At 39.4% G+C, this 19,431-nt stretch overlaps 1 protein-coding gene across 1 annotated transcript in view; it reads right to left on the bottom strand.

Moving 5' to 3' along the window:
• The window catches only part of LOC102183041 (glycerophosphodiester phosphodiesterase domain-containing protein 4-like), a 166,024-nt gene that overhangs the window by 133,954 nt on the left and 12,639 nt on the right, over positions 1 to 19,431 (bottom strand). The gene's annotated exons all lie outside the window — the stretch shown is intronic.

Genomic DNA, 19,431 nt, shown 5'->3' with positions numbered 1-19,431 from the left:
GGTAACTGGGTACTTTAAATGGGGCTCTGTATAAGTGGTATCATTTTTTAAAAGTTATTCAGAATATATATTCAAAACACATATTCTCTTTAAAAAACAATATAATATAGAAGTTCTGGAATTCTAAAAGAGAAAAAGTCTACTGCCTTAACAAAACTTAACACTTTCTATTTTGGAAGGTTTCTGGTTCATGTGAATGTACGTTTTCTTATATAACCGCAAGCCACCATGTCAATTTCTCTATCCTGTGTAAGATATTTGACCTCTTTAAAAACTGTCTTGACATGTTCTATTCCTAAGGGAGATTATGAGAGAAAACTGTTAATGATAATCTAAGAGAAACAGGATTAAACTTGTTCCACGTATTGTATGTCAAAACTGTTTTAGACTGTTCAAGATAACAGAGATTACCTTCTCACCATATAAAACCTGGAGAAATTATATTTTAACAATACTGACCTATAACTTGTCTTACTGTACTTTGAAGACATTGCATTTTTTACAAACTGAAGGTTTGTGGCAACCATACATCAAGCAAGACCATTGGCATCATTTTTCCAACAGCATTTGCTTACTTCCTATCTCTGTATCACATTTTGGCAATTCTTGCAATATTTCAAGATTTTTCATTTCTATTATATTTGTTGTAATGATTTGTGATCAAAGATCTTTAATGTTACTACCACTATTCGCTGTAGGCAAGTTATTCATAAATAGCTATGGTTAGCTGTCTAGCAATAAAGTAATTTTTAACTAAGGCATGAAAATTTTTTATAAATAATGCTATGGTACACTTACAGACAACAGTACAGTAACAGTATAGTATAAAAAGAACTTTTATGTGCACTGAGAAACCAAAAGACTGTGATTTGCTTTATTCCTATATTCACTTTACTGCTGTGGTCTGGAAATGAACCCTCAATATCTCCAAGATATGCCTGTATAAAATATAGATGTGTGAACAAAAACCACATTACAAATAAGTAAAGAAATTCTCTTTGGTGAGGAGTTATACATCAAGAAGAATGTAATAAGCAAGCAGCTCTCTGAGCAAGAGCTACCTCAGATCAAGATGCTAAGAGTACTCTGTAAAAGATGAGCTCACAGATGGCAATCAAATAAGGACTGTCAACAAATTCACGCAGTATGTCAATTAAAAGAATAACCTGAATACTAAAAACATAATTAATAGAATGATCAGAAAAGAGGCACAAAATAATCAAGATCTTCAGAAAAATAAAGGTCTCACATTCATAAAACTAAAATAGATGTTTTAAAACAAGCACATTAACTATCAAAACAATAAAATGGAGATCTTAGAAAACTTGCAAGATAACCTTTAATGGAAAAGGTCTGAAAAATATTTATATATGTATGCACGTGTGTGTGTGTGTGTGTGTGTATAGTTGAATCACTTTGCTCACACTTGTAAATTAGCTATTTTGTTGTTGTTTTAGTTGCTAAGTTGTATCCAACTCTCTGTGAGCCCTTGGACTGTAGCCCACCAGGTTCCTCTGTCCATGAGCTTCTCACACAAGAATACTGGAGTGGGTTGCCATTTCCTTCTCCAGAGGATCTCCCTGACCCAAGGATCAAATCTGCACCCCTTGCATTACCAGGTAGATTCTTTACCACTGAGCTACCAAGGAAGCAAATTAGCTATATTTCAATTTTTTTTAATGAAAGATGGACTTAATAGTTGTTGAGATACAGTCAAAGAATTCAGCAAACTGCTTAGCCAAGTAATGATACTGACTTCATTTTCCAAGTGAAGAAGTTAAAGTTTACCATTTAATAGTGCCTCTATCTTTCCTAATCATTTCTCTGGCCACATCTATTTTCTTTCAGTCCCTTTGAACCTAAAAGGTCTTCTTTTGTACATTCAATCACATGTAAATATTGATATTGTTATAGTTTAGTTCAGCTCAAAATCCTCTCACCAAAGTCAGGTAAAGTTACCACCCACTCACCATGAAATGCAGGAAGAATTTTACATGTTTTTTTTTTTTTTTTCTCCTTCCATCTTCTACTTCTTGACCTATGGATTTGTACTCACTATAGGTAGTAGTAGTCAGGTAGCACAGAAGTGAGAAGAATAAAAAGGTGTTTGTTTAGCTGAGTGGAATTGAAAAAAGTGGAGGGGGTGATCCTAAGATGGCGGAGGAATAGGACGGGGAGACAACTTTCTCCCCCACAAATTCATGGAAAGAACATTTGAATGCTGAGCAGATTCCACAAAACAACTTCTGAATGCTGGCAGAGGACATCAGGCACCCAGAGGCAGCCCACTGTCTTCAAAAGGAGGTAAGAAAAAATATAAAAGATTAAAAAAGAGACAAAAGAGGTAGGGATGGAGATACGTCCCGGGAAAGGAATCTCAAAAAAGAAGTTTCCAAACACCAAGAAACACTCTCACCGCTGAGTCTGTGGCAAGCCTTGGAACCTCAGAGGGCAACATAACCAGGAAGAAAAATAAATTATTAAAACCCACAGATTATGTGCCTAATGGCAACTCCCAGCGCAGAAGCAGAGCAGATGCTCACATCTGCCACTAGCAAGCAGGGACTGGACAGGGAGGTGCGGGCTGCATTGCTTAGGGTAAGGACCAGGCATGAATGCCCCGAGGGCAATCTGAGGAAACTAACTTGAGATAGCAACCCAGACAGTGGGATAGCTATCCCGTGAAAAGCCCTAACCTAAGGCACCGCCAGGCCTGCTCACAGAACAAAGGACTGAGCAGAGCTAGCCAGCTGTAGACGACCCATCCCTTGGCGGAGACAGGCAGGTGAGGGCAGCCAGAGCCGGTAGGGGGAACTGCAGCCCCAGAGAAGCATCATCTACCAAATTGTAAGTAAGCTTCGAGCTAACCAAGACTTTTTGGGATTCTGGATGGTCGACATCCACCAGGAGGGTCACAGCCAGACATCAGCTCCCCAGAAGAGACACACGGCACACCTGAGAAAGTACACCGGTTGTACACCCAGAAAACTGAGCGGCTGGGACGCGGGAAGCAAGAAGATGCAGCCCCCAAGCGACTGTGCTCTCCAAGCACCTGGTCACCTGACCTGCTTGGACCTGGGAAGGGCACAAAACACAGGCCCAACCAAGTCTGCGCCTTTGTGGAGTACCCGAGTACCTGAACCTGAGCGACTTAGACATGGGAAGTGCACACAACCCAGGGCCCGCCCCAGACAGTTCCTGGCAGAGCAACCTAGAGCCTGAGCAGTGTAGACAGGGAAAGCACACACACCATGAGCAGGGGCAAACCCAGTGTGGCCGAGACACTGCGAGCACTCCCCACACACACGCCAATGATATTTGTTTGCAGTGTTCCTCCCTCCCCACAGCATGACTGAACAAGTGAACCTAAAAAAGTGACCACCACAGACTCCTTGTGTCAGGGCGGAAATTAGACACTGAAGAGACCAACAAACAGAAGAAGCTAAAATAAACAGAGGGAACCACTTTGGAAGTGACAGGTGCAATAGATTAAAACCCTGCAGTTAGCACCGACTACATAGGAAGGAGCCTGTAGATCTTGAGAAGTATAAGCCAGATCAAGGAACTATCTGAACATGAACTGACCCCACACTGTCCACAACAACACCAGAGAAAGTCCTAGATATATTTTTACTATATCATTGTTTAAATTTAAAACAAATTTTTTAGTTTAAGTCTTCTATTACTCCTTTAATTTTCATTTTTATAACCTACTATTACTTTGCCAAAAAAAAGACCCTATTTTTAAAGCAAAATTCATATATATAAATTTCATAATTTTTGTGACTTGTTTTTTTCTTTAATATTGTATTTTTGAGAATCTAACCTCTACTCTAGATTTTTAATCTTTGCTTTTTTGGTATTTGTTATCAATTTTGTACCTTTAAGAACCCAATCTTCAGTACCCATTTTTACTTGGGAACGAGATTACTGGCTTGACTGCTTTCTCCCCCTTTTGACTCTCCTTTTTCTCCACCAGGTCACCTCTATCTCCTCCCTCCCCCTTCTCTTCTCTACCCAATCCTGTGAATCTCTTTGTGTGTTCCAGGCTGTGGTGAACACTTAGGGAACTGATTACTGGTTAGATCTGTCTCTCTAGTTTTGATTCCCACTTTTATCCTCCTGGCCACCTCTGTCTCCTTCCTCCTTCTTCGCTTCTCTGTGTAACTCTGTGAACATCTCTGAGGGATCCAGACTGTGGAGAGCACATAGAGAAGTAAATACTGGCTATCTTGCTCTCTCCCCTTTTGATTCCCCCTCTTCGCCTAGTCACTCTTATCTCCCTCCTCCCTCTTCTCTTCTCCATGTAACTCTGTGAACCTCACCAAGTGTCCCTCACTGTGGAGAAACTTTTCATCATTAACCTAGATGTTTTATCATCAGTGCTGTATAGATGGAGAAGTCTTGAGGCTACTGTAAGAATAAGACTGAAAACCAGAGGCAACAGAGATAAATCCATGCACCTACAGACAACTTATCTTTGACAAAGGAGGAAAGAATATACAATGGAGAAATGACAATCTCTTTAGCAAGTGGTGCTGGGAAAACTGGTCAACCACTTGTAAAAGAAGGAAACTAGAACACTTTCTAACACCATACACAAAAATAAACTCAAAATGGATTAACGATCTAAATGTAAGACCAGAAACTATAAAACTCCTAGAGGAGAACATAGGCAAAACACTCTCCGACATAAATCACAGCAGGATCCTCTATGACCCACCTCCCAGAATATTGGAAATGAAAGCTAAAATAAACAAATGGGACATAATTAAAATTAAAAGCTTCTGCACAACAAAGGGAACTACAAGCAAGGTGAAAGGACAGCCTTCAGAATGGGAGAAAATAATAGCAAACAAAGCAATGGACAAAGAATTAATCTCAAAAATATACAAGCAACTCCTGCAGCTCAATTCCAGAAAAATAAATGATCCAATCAAAAAATGGGCCAAAGACCTAATTAGACATTTCTCCAAAGAAGACATACAGATGGCCAACAAACACATGAAAAGATGCTTAACATCACTCATTATCAGAGAAATGCAAATCAAAACCACAATGAGGTTACCACTGCACGCCAGTCAGAATGGCTGCGATCCAAAAGTCTACAAGCAATAAATGCTGGAAAGGGTGTGGAAAAAAGGGAACCCTCTTACACTGTTGGTGGGAATGCAAACTAATACAACCACTATGGAGAACAGTGTGGAGGTTTCTTAAAAAACTGGAAATAGAACTGCCATACAACCCAGCAATTCCACTGCTGGGCATACACACTGAGGAAACCAGAATTGAAAGAGACATGTGTACCCCAATGTTCATCGCAGCACTGTTTATAATAGCCAGGACATGGAACCAACCTAGATGTCCATTAGCAGACAAATGGATAAGAAACCTGTGGTTCATATACACAATGGAGTTTTACTCAGCCATTAAAAAGAATACATTTGAATCAGTTCTAATGAGGTGGATGAAACTGGAGCCTATTATACAGAGTGAAGTAAACCAGAAAGTAAAACACCAATACAGTATACTAATGAATATATATGGAATTTAGAAGGATGGTAACAATAACCCTGTATGCGAGACGGCAAAAGAGACACAGATGTATAGAACAGTCTTTTGGACTCTGAGGGAGAGGGCAAGGGTGGGATGATTTGGGAGAATGGCATTGAAACATGTGTATTATCATATGTGAAATGAATCGCCAGTCTAGGTTCGATGCATGATACAGGGTGCTCGGGGCTGGTGCACTGGGATGACCCAGAGGGATGGTATGGGGAGGGAGGTGGGAGGGGAGGTTCAGAATGGGGAACACATGTACACCCGTGGTGGATTCATGTCAATGTATGGCAAAACGAATACAATAATTAGCCTCCAACTTAAATAAATAAAGTTATATTTTAAAAAGAATAAACATACCAAGGCATTCAGACAAGAATGACTGTTGGATAATAAGAATTTTAGAAATTGACAATGAATAGCTTATAATGGAGAAGGCAATGGCACCCCATTCCAGTACTCTTGCCTGGAAAATCCCATGGATGGAGGAGCCTGGTAGGCTGCAGTCCATGGGGTCGCGAAGAGTCGGACACAACTGAGCGACTTCACTTTCATTTTTCACCCTTATGCATTGGGGAAGGAGATGGCAACCCACTCCAGTGTTCTTGCCTGGAGAATCCCAAAGATGGGGAGCCTCGTGGGCTGCACTCTATGGAATCACACCGAGTCGGACATGACTGAAGCGACTTAGCAGCAGCACCACCAGCAACTTATAAATGTGTGTTTCTAACATGTTCTGTTCCTTTTACCTTACAATCTTGATTACATTAAGAATTTGCTAAACTCACCTTCTTTCACTTGCATTTAAAGCAGAATAAATTCTGAATCAGAATAATAGAAAAAAAGAAAAAGAAAGAAGTGTTTCTTGGTCATCACATCTTTTTTTTTTTATTTTATCATCACATCTTTAAACTGGGATTATACAATTGCTCAAGATTATGCAGGAGACTTCACTCTACATGGATTGTCCACTTCAGGGTTCTTCTGACTTACTATTTTCAAGCAGTTTCCTCTGTTCTGCAACACTGCTTTATTTCTCTCTAGCAGAATCATCACACATCTTTTTGGATGAAGTCCTTCTCATCCAATAGATACAGTCTTTGTCTGGCAGCCCAGTCAACCTTCTCATCTAAATCTAGTCTCTGCACTCATATTTAAAGAAACTTTCTAGGACCCTTTCCTTGCTTTCCCAGAGATACAAGGTACAGATTTCTTGCATGCTCTCCCTATGTCTACCATACATACCACAATGCTTATCAGCAGAATCAATTGTCAGCTGACAGCAACTCTGAGGAAAAACAAAAGACACAACCAGTTCTACATGAGGACACACACAAGCCATGGAACTTTTGTCTGTCTACCACCATGTCAAGAGGTGATGATGTTGTCCAGTTGCTAAGTTGTGGCCGATTCTTTGCAACCCCGTGAACTGCAGCATGCCAGGCTTCCCTACCCTTCACTATCTCCCGGAGTTTGCTCAAACCCATGTCCATTGAGTCAATCATATCATCCAAACCTCTCCTGTCACCTCCTTCTACTGTCCTCAATCTTTCCCAGCATCAAGGTCTTCTCGAATGAGTTAGCTCTTCACATCAGGAGGCCAGAGACTGGAGCTTCAGCTTCAGCATCAGTCCTTCTAATGAATATTCAGGGCTGATTTCCTTTAGAATTGACTGGTTTGATCTCCTTATTGTCCATGGGACTCTCAAAAGTCTTCTCCAGTGCCACAATCTGAATATCAATTCTTTGGCACTCAGCCTTATTTATGATCCAAATCTCACATCTATACACAACTACTGAAAAAAAACATAGCTTTGACTAGAAAGACTTCTGTCTGCAAACTGATGTCTCTGCTTTTTATTTTTTATTTTTTTAATATAAGTTTATTTATTTTAATTGGGGGCTAATTACTTTACAATATTGTATTGGTTTTGCCATACATCATCATTAATCCACCACAGGTATACACGTGTTCCCCATCCTGAAACCCCTTACCTCCTCCCTCCCCGTACTATCCCTCTAGGTCGTCTCAGTGCACCAGAACCAAGCATCCAGTATCATGCATTGAACCTGGACTGGCGATTCGTTTCATATATGATATTATACATGTTTCAACACCATTCTCTGCTTTCTAATATGCTGTCTAGGTTGGTCATGGCTTTTCTTTCAAAGAGTAAGGGTCTTTTAATTCTGTTGCTGCTGTCACCATCTGCAGTGATTCTGGAGCCCAAGAAAATAAAACCTGTCACTGTTTCCACTTTTTCCCATCTATCTCCTGTGAAATGATAGGACCAGATGCTATGATATTAGTTTTTTGAATATTAAGTTTTAAGCCAGCTTTTTCACTCTCCTCTTTCACCTTCATCAAGAGGCCTTTTAGTTCATCTTTGTTTTCCATCATTAGGGTGGTATCATCTGCCATCATCTGAGGTTAATCATATTTCTCCCAGTATTTGATTCTCCCATATTTGATTCCAGCTTGTGAGCCATCCAGCTCAGCATTTTACGTGATGTATTCTCCATATGTTAAATAAGCATGGTAAAAACATACAGCCTTGATGTACTCCTTTCCCAATTTTGAACCAGTCCATTGTTCCATGTCCAGATCTAACTGTTGCTTCTTGACCTGTATACAGGTTTCTCAGGAGGCCAGTAAGGTGGTCTGGTATTTCCATCTCTTCAAGAATTTTCCACAGTTTGTTGCGATCCACACAAAGGTTTTAGTGTAGTCAATGAAGCAGAAGTAGACTTTTTCTGGAATCCTCTTGCTTTTTCTGTGATCCAAAAGATGTTGGCAATTTGATCTCTGGTCCCTCTACCTTTTCTAAATCCAGCTTGAACATCTGGAAGTTCTCAGTTCATGTACTACTGAAGCCTAGCTTGAAGGATTTTGAGCATAATCTTGCTAGCAGGTGAAATGAGTGCAATTGTATGGCAGTCTGAACATTATTTGGTATTGTCTTTCTTTGGGATTAGAATGAAAACTGACCTTTTCCAGTCCTGTGGCCACTGTTGAGTTTTCCAAGTTTGTTGGCATATTGAATGTAGCACTTTAACAGCATCATCTTTAGGATTTGAAATAGCTCAGCTAGAATTCCGTCACCTCCACTAGCTTTGTTCGTGGTAATGCTTCCTACGACCCACTTGACTTCACACTCCAGGATGTCTGGCTCTAGGTGAGTGACCACACCATTGTGGTTATCTGGGTCATTAAGAAATACACAGTTCTTCTGTGTATTCTTGCCACCTCTTCTTAACATTTTAATAATCTTAACATCTCTGCTTCTTGTCATTTTGGTCGTTTATTGTGCCCATCTTTGCATGAGATGTCCCCTTGGTATCCTCACTTTTCTTGAAGAGATCTCTAGTCTTTCCCACTCTTTTGTTTCCCTCTATTTCTTTTCATTGCTCACACAAGAAGGCTTTCTTATCTCTCCTTGCTATTCTTTGGAACTCTGCATTCAGTTGGGTATATCCTTCCCTTTTCCTTTGCCTTTTGCATCTCTTTTCTCAGCTCTTGTAAGGTCTCCTCATACAACCACTTTGCCTCCTTGCATTTTTTTTTCCTTGGGGATGATTTTGGTCACCACCTCCTGTACAATGTTATCAACCTCTGTTCATAGTTTTTCAAGCACTCTGTCTACCAGATCTAATCCCTTGACTCTATTTATCACCTCCACTGTATGAAGGGATTTGATTTAGGCCTCAATGGCCTAGAGGTTTTCCCTACTTTCTCCAACTTTAGACTGAATTTTGCAGTAAAGAGCTGATGATTTGACCCACAGTCAGCTCCAGGTCTTGTTTTTGATGACTGTATCGAGCTTCTCCATCTTTGGCTGCAAAGAATATAATCAATCTGATTTAGATATTGGTCATCTGATAATATCCATGTGTAGAGTTGTCTTTTTTGTTGTTGGAAGCTAACTCTCATTAGCTAATGTTAACACCTTACCTGATGGTATTGCTTCATATTAGCTTGGCATCAATGATATTGCCTGGCATCCACTCTGTTTGTCCAATGGGCCACAGAGACCACCAACTGACACTAGCACTCTCAGGAGCTAGTGATCTAGACATGATATAGACAGCAGCCCTTAGTCATAAGCAAATAAAAGTTCTTGATATGACTTTCCCAACAGCGCTTGTGGTCAACAGTCTTCATGTTTCCCAGCACCTGTATGCTTTAGTGTCCCTTAGACAAGACTCTCATAGGGCTTACAAGAACTTTCCTCTTATAGAATGACTTAACCAATATGGCCCTAGCCCAGGAATCACAAAGCACTCTAGCCATAGACCCTAATAAAGGCATGTGCCTAGGTCCTGCCTCACTCTCTGTCTATATTCTCCCCTGACCTCCCTGTGTGGGCCCAAAGCACTGTGTACTTCCTCCAGTACCTACAAATAATAAACTTCTCTATTTTAATTTCTCTTGCAGTCTGTTGCTGAACCATCTTGTTACTTCAGCTCACCATCTAGCACCCTGTGCTTCACGTAACAAATGTTGGTATGACCCCTCACCTAGAGCCAGATATCATGGAATGCAAAGCCAAGTGGGCCTTAGGAAGCAGTACTACAAACAAAGCTAGTGGAGGTGATGGAATTCCAGTTGAGCTGTTTCAAATCCTGAAAGATGATGCTGTGAAAGTGCTGCACTCAATATGCTAACAAATTTGGAAAACTCAGCAGCTGCCACAGGACTGGAAAAGCTCTGTTTTCATTCCAATCCCAACGAAAGGAAATGCCAAAGAATGTTCAAACTACCACACAATTGCACTCATCTCACACGCTAGTAAAGTAATGCTCAAAATTCTCCAAGCCAGGCTTCAGCAATACGTGAACCATGAACTTCCAGATGTTCAAGCTGGTTTTAGAAAAGGCAGAGGAACCAGAGATCAAATTGCAACATCAGCAGGATCATGGAAAAAGCAAGAGAGTTCCAGAAAAACATCTATTTCTGCTTTATTGACTATGCCAAAGCCTTTGACTGTGTGGGTCACAGCAAACTGTGGAAGATTGTGAAAGAGATGGCAAACCAGACCGCCTGATCTACCTCTTGAGAAATCTGTATGCAGGTCAGGAAGCAACAGTTAGAACCAGACATGGAACAACAGACTGGTTCCAAATCAAGAAAGGAGTATGTCAAGGCTGTATATTGTCACCCTGCTTATTTAACTTCTATGCAGAGTACATCACGAGAAATGCTGGGCTGGATGAAGCACAAGCTGGAATCAAGATTGCCTGGAGAAATATCAATAACCTCAGATATGCAGATGACACCACCCTTATGGCAGAAAGTGAAGAAGAACTAAAGAGCCTCTTGATGAAAGTGAAAGAGGAGAGTGAAAAAGTTGGCTTAAAACTCAACACTCAGAAAACTAAGATTATGGCATCCGGTCCCATCACTTCATGGCAAATAGATGGGGAAACAGTGACAGACTTTATTTGGGGGGGGGCTCCAAAATCACTGCAGATGGTGACTACAGCCATGAAATTAAAAGACGCTTGCTCCTTGGAAGAAAAGTTATGAGCAACCTGCTGCTGCTGCTGCTGCTAAGTCGCTTCAGTCATGTCTGACTCTGTGTGACCCCATAGATGGCAACCTACCAGGCTCCCCCGTCCCTGGGATTCTCCAGGCAAGAACACTGGAGTGGGTTGCCATTTCCTTCTCCAATGCATGGAAGTGAAAAGTGAAAGTGAAGTCGCTCAGTCATGTCTGACTCTTCAAGACCCCGTGGACTGCAGCCTACCAGGCTCCTCCGTCCATGGGATTTTCCAGGCAAGAGTACTGGAGTGGGGTGCCATTGCCTTCTCCTATAACCTAGAGAGCATATTAAAAAGCAGAGACATTACTTTGCCAACAAAGGTCCATCTAGTCAAAGCTACGCTTTTTCCAGTAGCCACATATGGGTATGAGAGTTGGACCATAAAGAAAGCTGAGCACCAAAGAATTGATGCTTTTGAATGGTGGTGTTGGAGAAGACTCTTGAGAGTCCTCTGGACTGCAAGGAGATCCAACCAGTCCATCCTAAAGGAAATCAGTCCTGAATATTCATTGGAAGGACTGACGCTGAAACTGACACTCCAATACTTTGTCCACCTGATGTGAAGAACTGACTCCTTGGAAAAGACCCTGATGCTGGGAAAGACGGAAGGTGGGAGAAGAAGGGGATGACAGAGGATGAGATGGTTGGATGGCATCACCAACTCAATGGACATGTCTGAGTAAACTCCGGGAGTTGGGATGGGCAGGGAGGCCTGGTGTGCTGCAGTCCATGGGGTTACAAAGAGTTGAACACGACTGAGCAACTGAACTGAATTCAGTAAAGTCCATTTCCTCCAACCTTAGATAAAAAAGGAGACCCGCAGAAAAAGTTCATGCCTTTCATCATTTAGCCACATTTAACTAATCTGTCCTAGGATATGAAGAAGCTGAAGCAGACCTGGCAGGACCCAGAAGAATGTGGGCCCAAGTGCTTCCCCATGCCAACTAAGTGAATTACTAGATACTGACATTGCATGGAAGCCATCAAAATGCGTGGGTGTATCAGTAATCTTCAGAATATAAAGAAATAGCTATGATTCACTTCCTGCTTCCAAACTAAACGAATTTCACCTGTAACTAATCCTAACCCAATCTTATACTGGGAATGGAATTGTGAGAAATAGAGATTTGGTTTTAAGTGGACCCCATTATTACACTACCACAGTCTACTCATGGTCAACTTGGTATTCATACACACCTCTATTAACCATCCTTGCTTCCTATCTTACATGATGTGATTATCTCTCAAACAACCAAAACTATACCAATCCTCTCTCCACAAGAGGATACAAAGTTCCTTTATCACCTCTATGGGATGTTTACACCTCTAATTTAAGTACTGATATATATGGTTAACTACTATGAATGCACCTTATTTTCAATGGTAGAATGAAAGAAGAGAAAAATCTATAGACACACACAATTCTGCTCCCATGATCATTATCATTTAGCATCATATGAGTGATGATGTTAAATGTAAAAGGAACTTTGCAGATGTAATTAAGGTTAAAATCAGCTGACTTTAAAATAGTCAGTCAAAGTGGCTATCATCACAAAATCCACAAACAATAAATGCTGGAGAGGGTGTGAAGAGAAGGGAACCCTCCTACACTGTTGGTGGCAATGTAAAGTAGTACGGCCACCATGGATAACAGTATGGAGGTTGGTATAAAAATTAAAAATAGAGCTACCATATGATCCTCAGTCCACTTCTGGACATATATTCAGAGAAAAACATAGTCTGAAAGAATATATGCACCCCAATGTTCACTGTAGCACTGTCCACAACAGCCAAGACATGGAAGTTGTGTCTAGTGATAGAAGAAATGTCTATCGACAGAGGGACAGATAAAGAAGTTGGGGCACCTATTAATATATACAATGGAATATTAATGAGCCATTAAGAAGAATAAAATAATGCCATTTGAGCAACATGGATGGACCTACAGATTGTCATATTGAGTGAAGTAAGTCGGAGAAAGAGAAATATTGTATGATATCCCATATATGCGGAATCTAAAATTTAAAAAAAGATACAAATGACCTTACAAAACAAAAACAGACTCACAGACTTAGATAATAAACTTACGATTATGGGGGGAGGGGCTGTTAGCAAGTTTGGGATCAACATGTACACACTGTTATACTTTAAATGGATAACCAACAAGGATCTACTGTATAGCACAGGGATCTCTGCTCAATGTTATGGAACAATGGGAAAAGAATTTGTAAAAGAATAGATACATGTATATGTATATCTGAGTCACTTTGCTGTACACCTGAAACTAATAACACATTGTGAATCAACTATACTCCAACAAAAAATAAAAAATTTTTAAAAAAAGAATAAATGAAAAAATTAGGGAGATTACTCTAGATTATCAGACTGAATCCAATGTAATTACATAAGCTCTTAAATCAGAAGTGGAAGTCACAGAGATGATATAGGAGAAGTCAGAGATATTGAGAGTCAAAAGGACTAGAAACACCACTGCTAACTTGGAAAAGAGGGAATGTCACAAGCTAGAAGTTGAGAACAACTCCCATCCGACAATCATTCATGAAAGAGCACTTCATTCCTACAACCAGAAGGAACTGGATTCTGCCAACAATTTGAATGAACCTAGATTGCAGCCATGAAATTAAAAGATGATTACTCCTTGGAAGAAAAGTTATGACCAACCTAGATAGTATATTCAAAAGCAGAGACATTACTTTGCCAACTAAGGTCCGTCTAGTCAAGGCTATGGTTTTTCCAATGGTCATCTATGGATGTGAGAGTTGGACTGTGAAGAAGGCAGAACACCGAAGAACTGATGCTTTCGAACTGTGGTGTTGGGGAAGACTCTTGAGAGTCCCTTGGACTGCAAGGAGATCCAACCAGTCCATTCTGAAGGAGATCAACCCTGGGATTTCTTTGGAAGGAATGATGCTAAAGCTGAAACTCCAGTACTTTGGCCACCTCATGCAAAGAGTTGACTCATTGGAAAAGACTCTGATGCTGGGAGGGATTGGGGGCAGGAGGAGAAGGGGGCGACAGAGGATGAGATGGCTGGATGGCATCACTGACTGGATGGACGTGACTCTGAGTAAACTCCGGGAGTTGGTGATGGACAGGGAGGCCTGGCATGCTGCGATTCATGGGGTCGCAGAGTCAGACACGACTGAGCGACTGAACTAAACTGAGAAGTGAATTCTCACTCAGAGACCCAGGTAAAAGTTTAGGTTAGTGGACAACTTGACTTCATTATGAGATCGTAAGCAGAGTACCCAACCAACCACGCCTGACATCTGACCCAAAGAACTATGAGGAAATAAATGGGTATTGCTTTAGACTACTGAATTTGTGGTAATTCGCTATGGGAGCAATGGAATATTGCCCAATAACTCTATCTGTAGCTTTAGAAACAATGGGACCTCACTCTTGTGTTTTACTAACTTTTATCTGAAGATGAAGTATTGCTGTGAGGATTCTGCCTGCTTCTGAGTATTTTATTCCAGCTATGCATTTCAAACCTAGAGAAATAACCGCAGGGTGGGTTTGGGGATACCAATGATTACCTACCTCCATTGATTACTCTGAGTGGTGAATTATAGTGCTGCTTTATATCTCTAGAAATTTGTATCAATTCAGAGTCAGTATCCAGTAACTGTCCCAAAAGTACTCTTGGCCTGGTGCACAACCACCTTGGTAAATAGCCAAATCTTCCTCGGCAGGTGAACTATACAGTTCTGTATGGGCAGATCACTTTATGCAACAAGGTTCTTCCTCAAGGATTCCTCTTCATTCAAGAGCTATTTTACTTGGTAAATGAAATACAGAATAGGAACAAAGAATAGGAAAACAACAGGAAAAAACTAACAAAACTAAGACTTCATTCTTTGAAAAAATACACATAATTGACAAAGCATCAATAAGACTAACCAAGGAAAAAAGAGGATCCAAATAAATAAAAATTTAAATTTAAAAGGAGTCTCTACAACTGAAATCACAGAAAAGAACATAATAGATGACTATGAACAACTTTGATGCTTTCAAACTGTGGTGCTGGAGAAGACTCTTCAGAGCCCCTTGGATAGAAAGGAGATCAAACCAGTCAATCCTAAAGGAAATCAACTCTGAATATTCATTGCAAGGACTAATGCTGAAGCAGAAGTTCCAATACTTTGGCCACCTGATGTGAAAAGCTAACTCATTAGAAAAGACCCTGATACTAGGAAAGATTGAAGGCAGGGGGAGAAGTGGGCAACAGAGGATGATATGTTTGGATGGCATCACTGTTTCAATGGACATGAGTTTGAGCAAATGCCAGGAGATACTGAAGGACAGGAAAGCCTGGCATGCTGAAGTCCATGGGTCAGAAAGAGTTGGATACAACTGAACGACTGAATAACTGAACAGCAAAATGAATGACTATTTGCCAACAAACTGCGCAATCTAGAAAAAAGGATAAATTTCTAGAAATAGACAATCTACCAAGACAGAATCATGAAGAACTAGAAAATCTGATCAGAGTAAAATTTGAAGTAATGAGAAAGGAGAGTGAATCAGTAATCAAAAACCTCCCAAAAAAAGAAAAGCACATGACCAACTATTTCCCTGGTAGAGTTTAAACATTTAAAGATGAATTAACATCAATTCTTCTCAAACTCTTAACAAGAGCTGAAAAGGAGAGAGCACTCTCAAATTCATTTTAAAAACTTCTTTTTAAATGTTTGTTAAAAAAATAAAAAACATTTTTAGCAGCATTTCCATGATATAAAAGCCAGAGAAGGAAAGAAAAGAAGACAAGGAAAGACAAGAAAAGAAACTACAGGCCAAAATCTCTGATGAATATAGATGCAAGAATTGACAACAAAGTACTACAAGTCAAATATAACAGCACATTAAAAGAATCATACACTATGATCAAGTGGGATTTGTCCCTGTCATACAAGAATAGTTCTCTACACATAAATCAATATATGTCATCATCACATTAACATATAGAATGAAAGATTAAAATCATATTATCATTTCAACAGATGAAAAAACAGCATCTGACAAATTCAATCTCCATTCACGATTAAAAAAAAAAACTCTCAACAAATTGGGTATAGAAGTCAATAAAATAAATGAAATAAAGTCACATATCACAAGCCCACACCTTACTCAATGATGAAAGTTAAGAGCTTTTCCTGTAAGATCCAGAGTAAGACAAGACTGTACACTTTCACCACTCCTATTCAACATAGTACTAGAAGTCCTAGTTAGAGCAATCAGACAAAATAAACGAAAGAAATAGAAGGCATCAGGATTGGAAAGAAGTAAAACCTTCTCTATGCAAAGATTACATTTTTTATAGAGAAAATATTAAAGACTCCATCAAAATACTGGAAAGATCTAATTAATTATAGCCAAAGTTACAAAGAGTCAGACATGACTGAGCGACTGAACTGAACTGAAAGTTGCAGGATACAAATATACAAAAATCTGTTGCATTTCTACACACTGATAACAAATATATAAAAAATTAAGATCAATAACCTCAGTTATATAATCATTAACAAAAATAAAATACTTAAGAATAAATTTAATCAAGGACCTTAAAGAGCTACCCACTGAAAATTATAAGACATGATATGAAAAGATACCTCATGTTCATAAACTGAAAGAATTAATACTGCTAAAATTTCCATACAACTGAAAGCAATCTATAGACTGGATGCAATCCCTATCAAAATTTCAATAGCACTTTTTATAGAAATAGAATAAACAATCCTAAAATTTGTATGGAACCACAAAAGATCCCAAATAGCCAAAGTAATACTGAGAAAAAAGAACTAAGCTGGAGACATTCCACTTTCTAATTTCAAACAATACTACAGAACTATAATAAATAAGAAAGTAGAGTATTGGCACAAAAAGAAACACCAGATCAATGGGATGCCACAAAAAGCCAAGAAATAAACCCATGATTATACATGGTCTATTATTTTATGACAAAGGAGACAAGAACCAGGATATTCAATGAGGAAAGGACAGTCTCCCCAATAAACAGTGTTGAACAAACATGCAAAACAGTGAAACCAATATCTTACACCACATACGGAAATCAGCTCAATATGCATTGAATTCTTGAACGTAAAACATCAAACCAAAGAACTCCTACATGAAAATATAACCAGTAATTTCCTTAATATCACCCTAGGTGATTTTTTTAATTTGACATCAAAAGCAAAAGGAATGAAAGCAAAAACAAACAAAGGTAACTACATCAAACTACTTTGCATAGCAAAGCTAATGGGAGAAAATATTTACAAGTCATGTATCTGATTAACAGATTAATATCCAAAAACATATAAAGAGTTCATACAACCAAATATCAATTAAAATAATCCAATTTTAAAATAGAGAGGATTGGAATAGACATTTTTCCCAAGAAGATATACAGGCCACAGGTATATAAAAAAGTATTCAACAACAACTAATCATCAGGAAAAAACAAATCAAAACAATTAGATATAGCCTCATCTTTCTTAGAACAATTACTACGAAAAAGACAAATCATAACAAGTGTTTGGAAGGATACAGACAAAAGGCAACCCCTGTGCACCACTGGCTGGAATGTAAATTGGTGCAGGCACTACGGAAACCAGTATGTAGGTTCCTCAAAAAAAATTAAAACAGAGCTATCATGTAATTTAGGAATTCAGCTTCTCAGTATTTATGAAAAACACTAACTTTAAAAGATATATGCACATCTATGTTCACTGCAGCATCATTTACAATAGATTAAAAGAATTAGATCTGAAAGACAGAGTGCCTGAAGAACTATGGACTGAGGTTCATAACACTCTACAGGAGGCGGTGACCAAAATCATTCCCAAGAAAAAGAAATGCAAGAAGGCAAAACAGTTGCCTGAGGAGGCCTTACAAATAGAAAAGAAAAGGAGAGAAGTGAAAGACAAGGAGAAATGGAAAGATATACCGATCTGAATGCAGAGTTCCAAAAAATAACAGGAGAGACAAGAAAGTCTTCTTATGTGAACAATGAAAAGAAATAAAGGAAAGAAATAGAATGGGAAGGACTAGAGACCTCTTCAAGAAAAGTGGAGATACCAAGGGAACATTTCATGGGCACAAAAGGTGGGCACAATAAAGGACAGAAATGACAAGGACCAAACAGAAGCAGAAGATACTAAAAGTAGGTGGCAAGAATACACAGAGGAACCGTACAGACAAAGCCTTAAAAGACTCAGATAACCATGATGGTGTGATCACTCACTTAGAGCCAGACATCCTGGACTGTGAATTCAAGTGGGCCTTAGGAAGCGTTACCACGAACAAAGCTAGGGGAGGTGACAGAATTCTAGGTGAGCTATTTCAAATCCTAAAAGATGATGCTACTAAAGTGCTGCAGTCATTACGTCAGCAAAGTTGGAAGACTCAGCAGTAGCTGCAGGACTAGAAAAGGTCATTTTTCATTTCAATCCCGAAGAAAGGCAATGCCAAAGAATGTTCAAATGACTGTATAATTGCATTCATTTCACATGCTAGCAAGGTAATGTTCAAAATCTTTCAAGCAAGGCTTCAATAGTATGTGAATCGAGAACTTCCAGACGTTGGAGCTGGATTTAGAAAAAGCAGAGGAACCAGAGATCAAATTGCTAACATGCGCTGGATCAGAGACAAAGCAAGAGAACTCCAGAAAAACATCTACTTCTCTTTACTGACTACACTAAAGACTTTGACGGTGTGGATCGTGACGAACTATGGAAAATGCTTAAAGGGATGGGAATACCAGACCACCTTACCTGCCTCCTAAGAAATCTGCATGTAGGTCAAGAAGCAACAGTTAGAACTAGACATGGAACAATGGACTGGTTGAAAATTGGGAAAGGAGTACATCAAGGCTATATGTTTCCACCTGCTTATTTAACTTATATGCAGAGTATATTCTGAAAAATGTTGGCCTGGATGAAGCACAAGCTGGTATCACAACTGCCGGGAGAAACAACAACAACCTCAGATATGCAGATGACACCACCCTAACAGCAGAGAGAGAAAGTGAAAGAGGAAAGTGAAAAAGCTGGCTTAAAACTCAACATTCAAATAACTAATATCATAGCATCTGGTCCCATCATTTCAGAGCAAATAGATGGGGAAAAAGTGGAAACAGTGGCAGATTTTATTTTCTTGGGCTCCAAAATCACTGTGAACAATGACTGAAGCCATGAAATTAATAGACACTTGCTCCTTGGAAGGAAAGTTACGACAAACCTAGACAGCATATTAAAAAGCAAAGACGTCACCTTTGACGACAAAGGTCTGTCTAGTCAAAGCTATA

The sequence above is a fragment of the Capra hircus genome, chromosome 29 (genome assembly GCF_001704415.2).
Source record: "Capra hircus breed San Clemente chromosome 29, ASM170441v1, whole genome shotgun sequence".
Lineage (NCBI taxonomy): Eukaryota > Metazoa > Chordata > Mammalia > Artiodactyla > Bovidae > Capra > Capra hircus.
The sequence above is the reverse complement of the archived record's forward strand: the minus strand, read 5'-3'. Positions and strand labels throughout refer to the sequence as shown.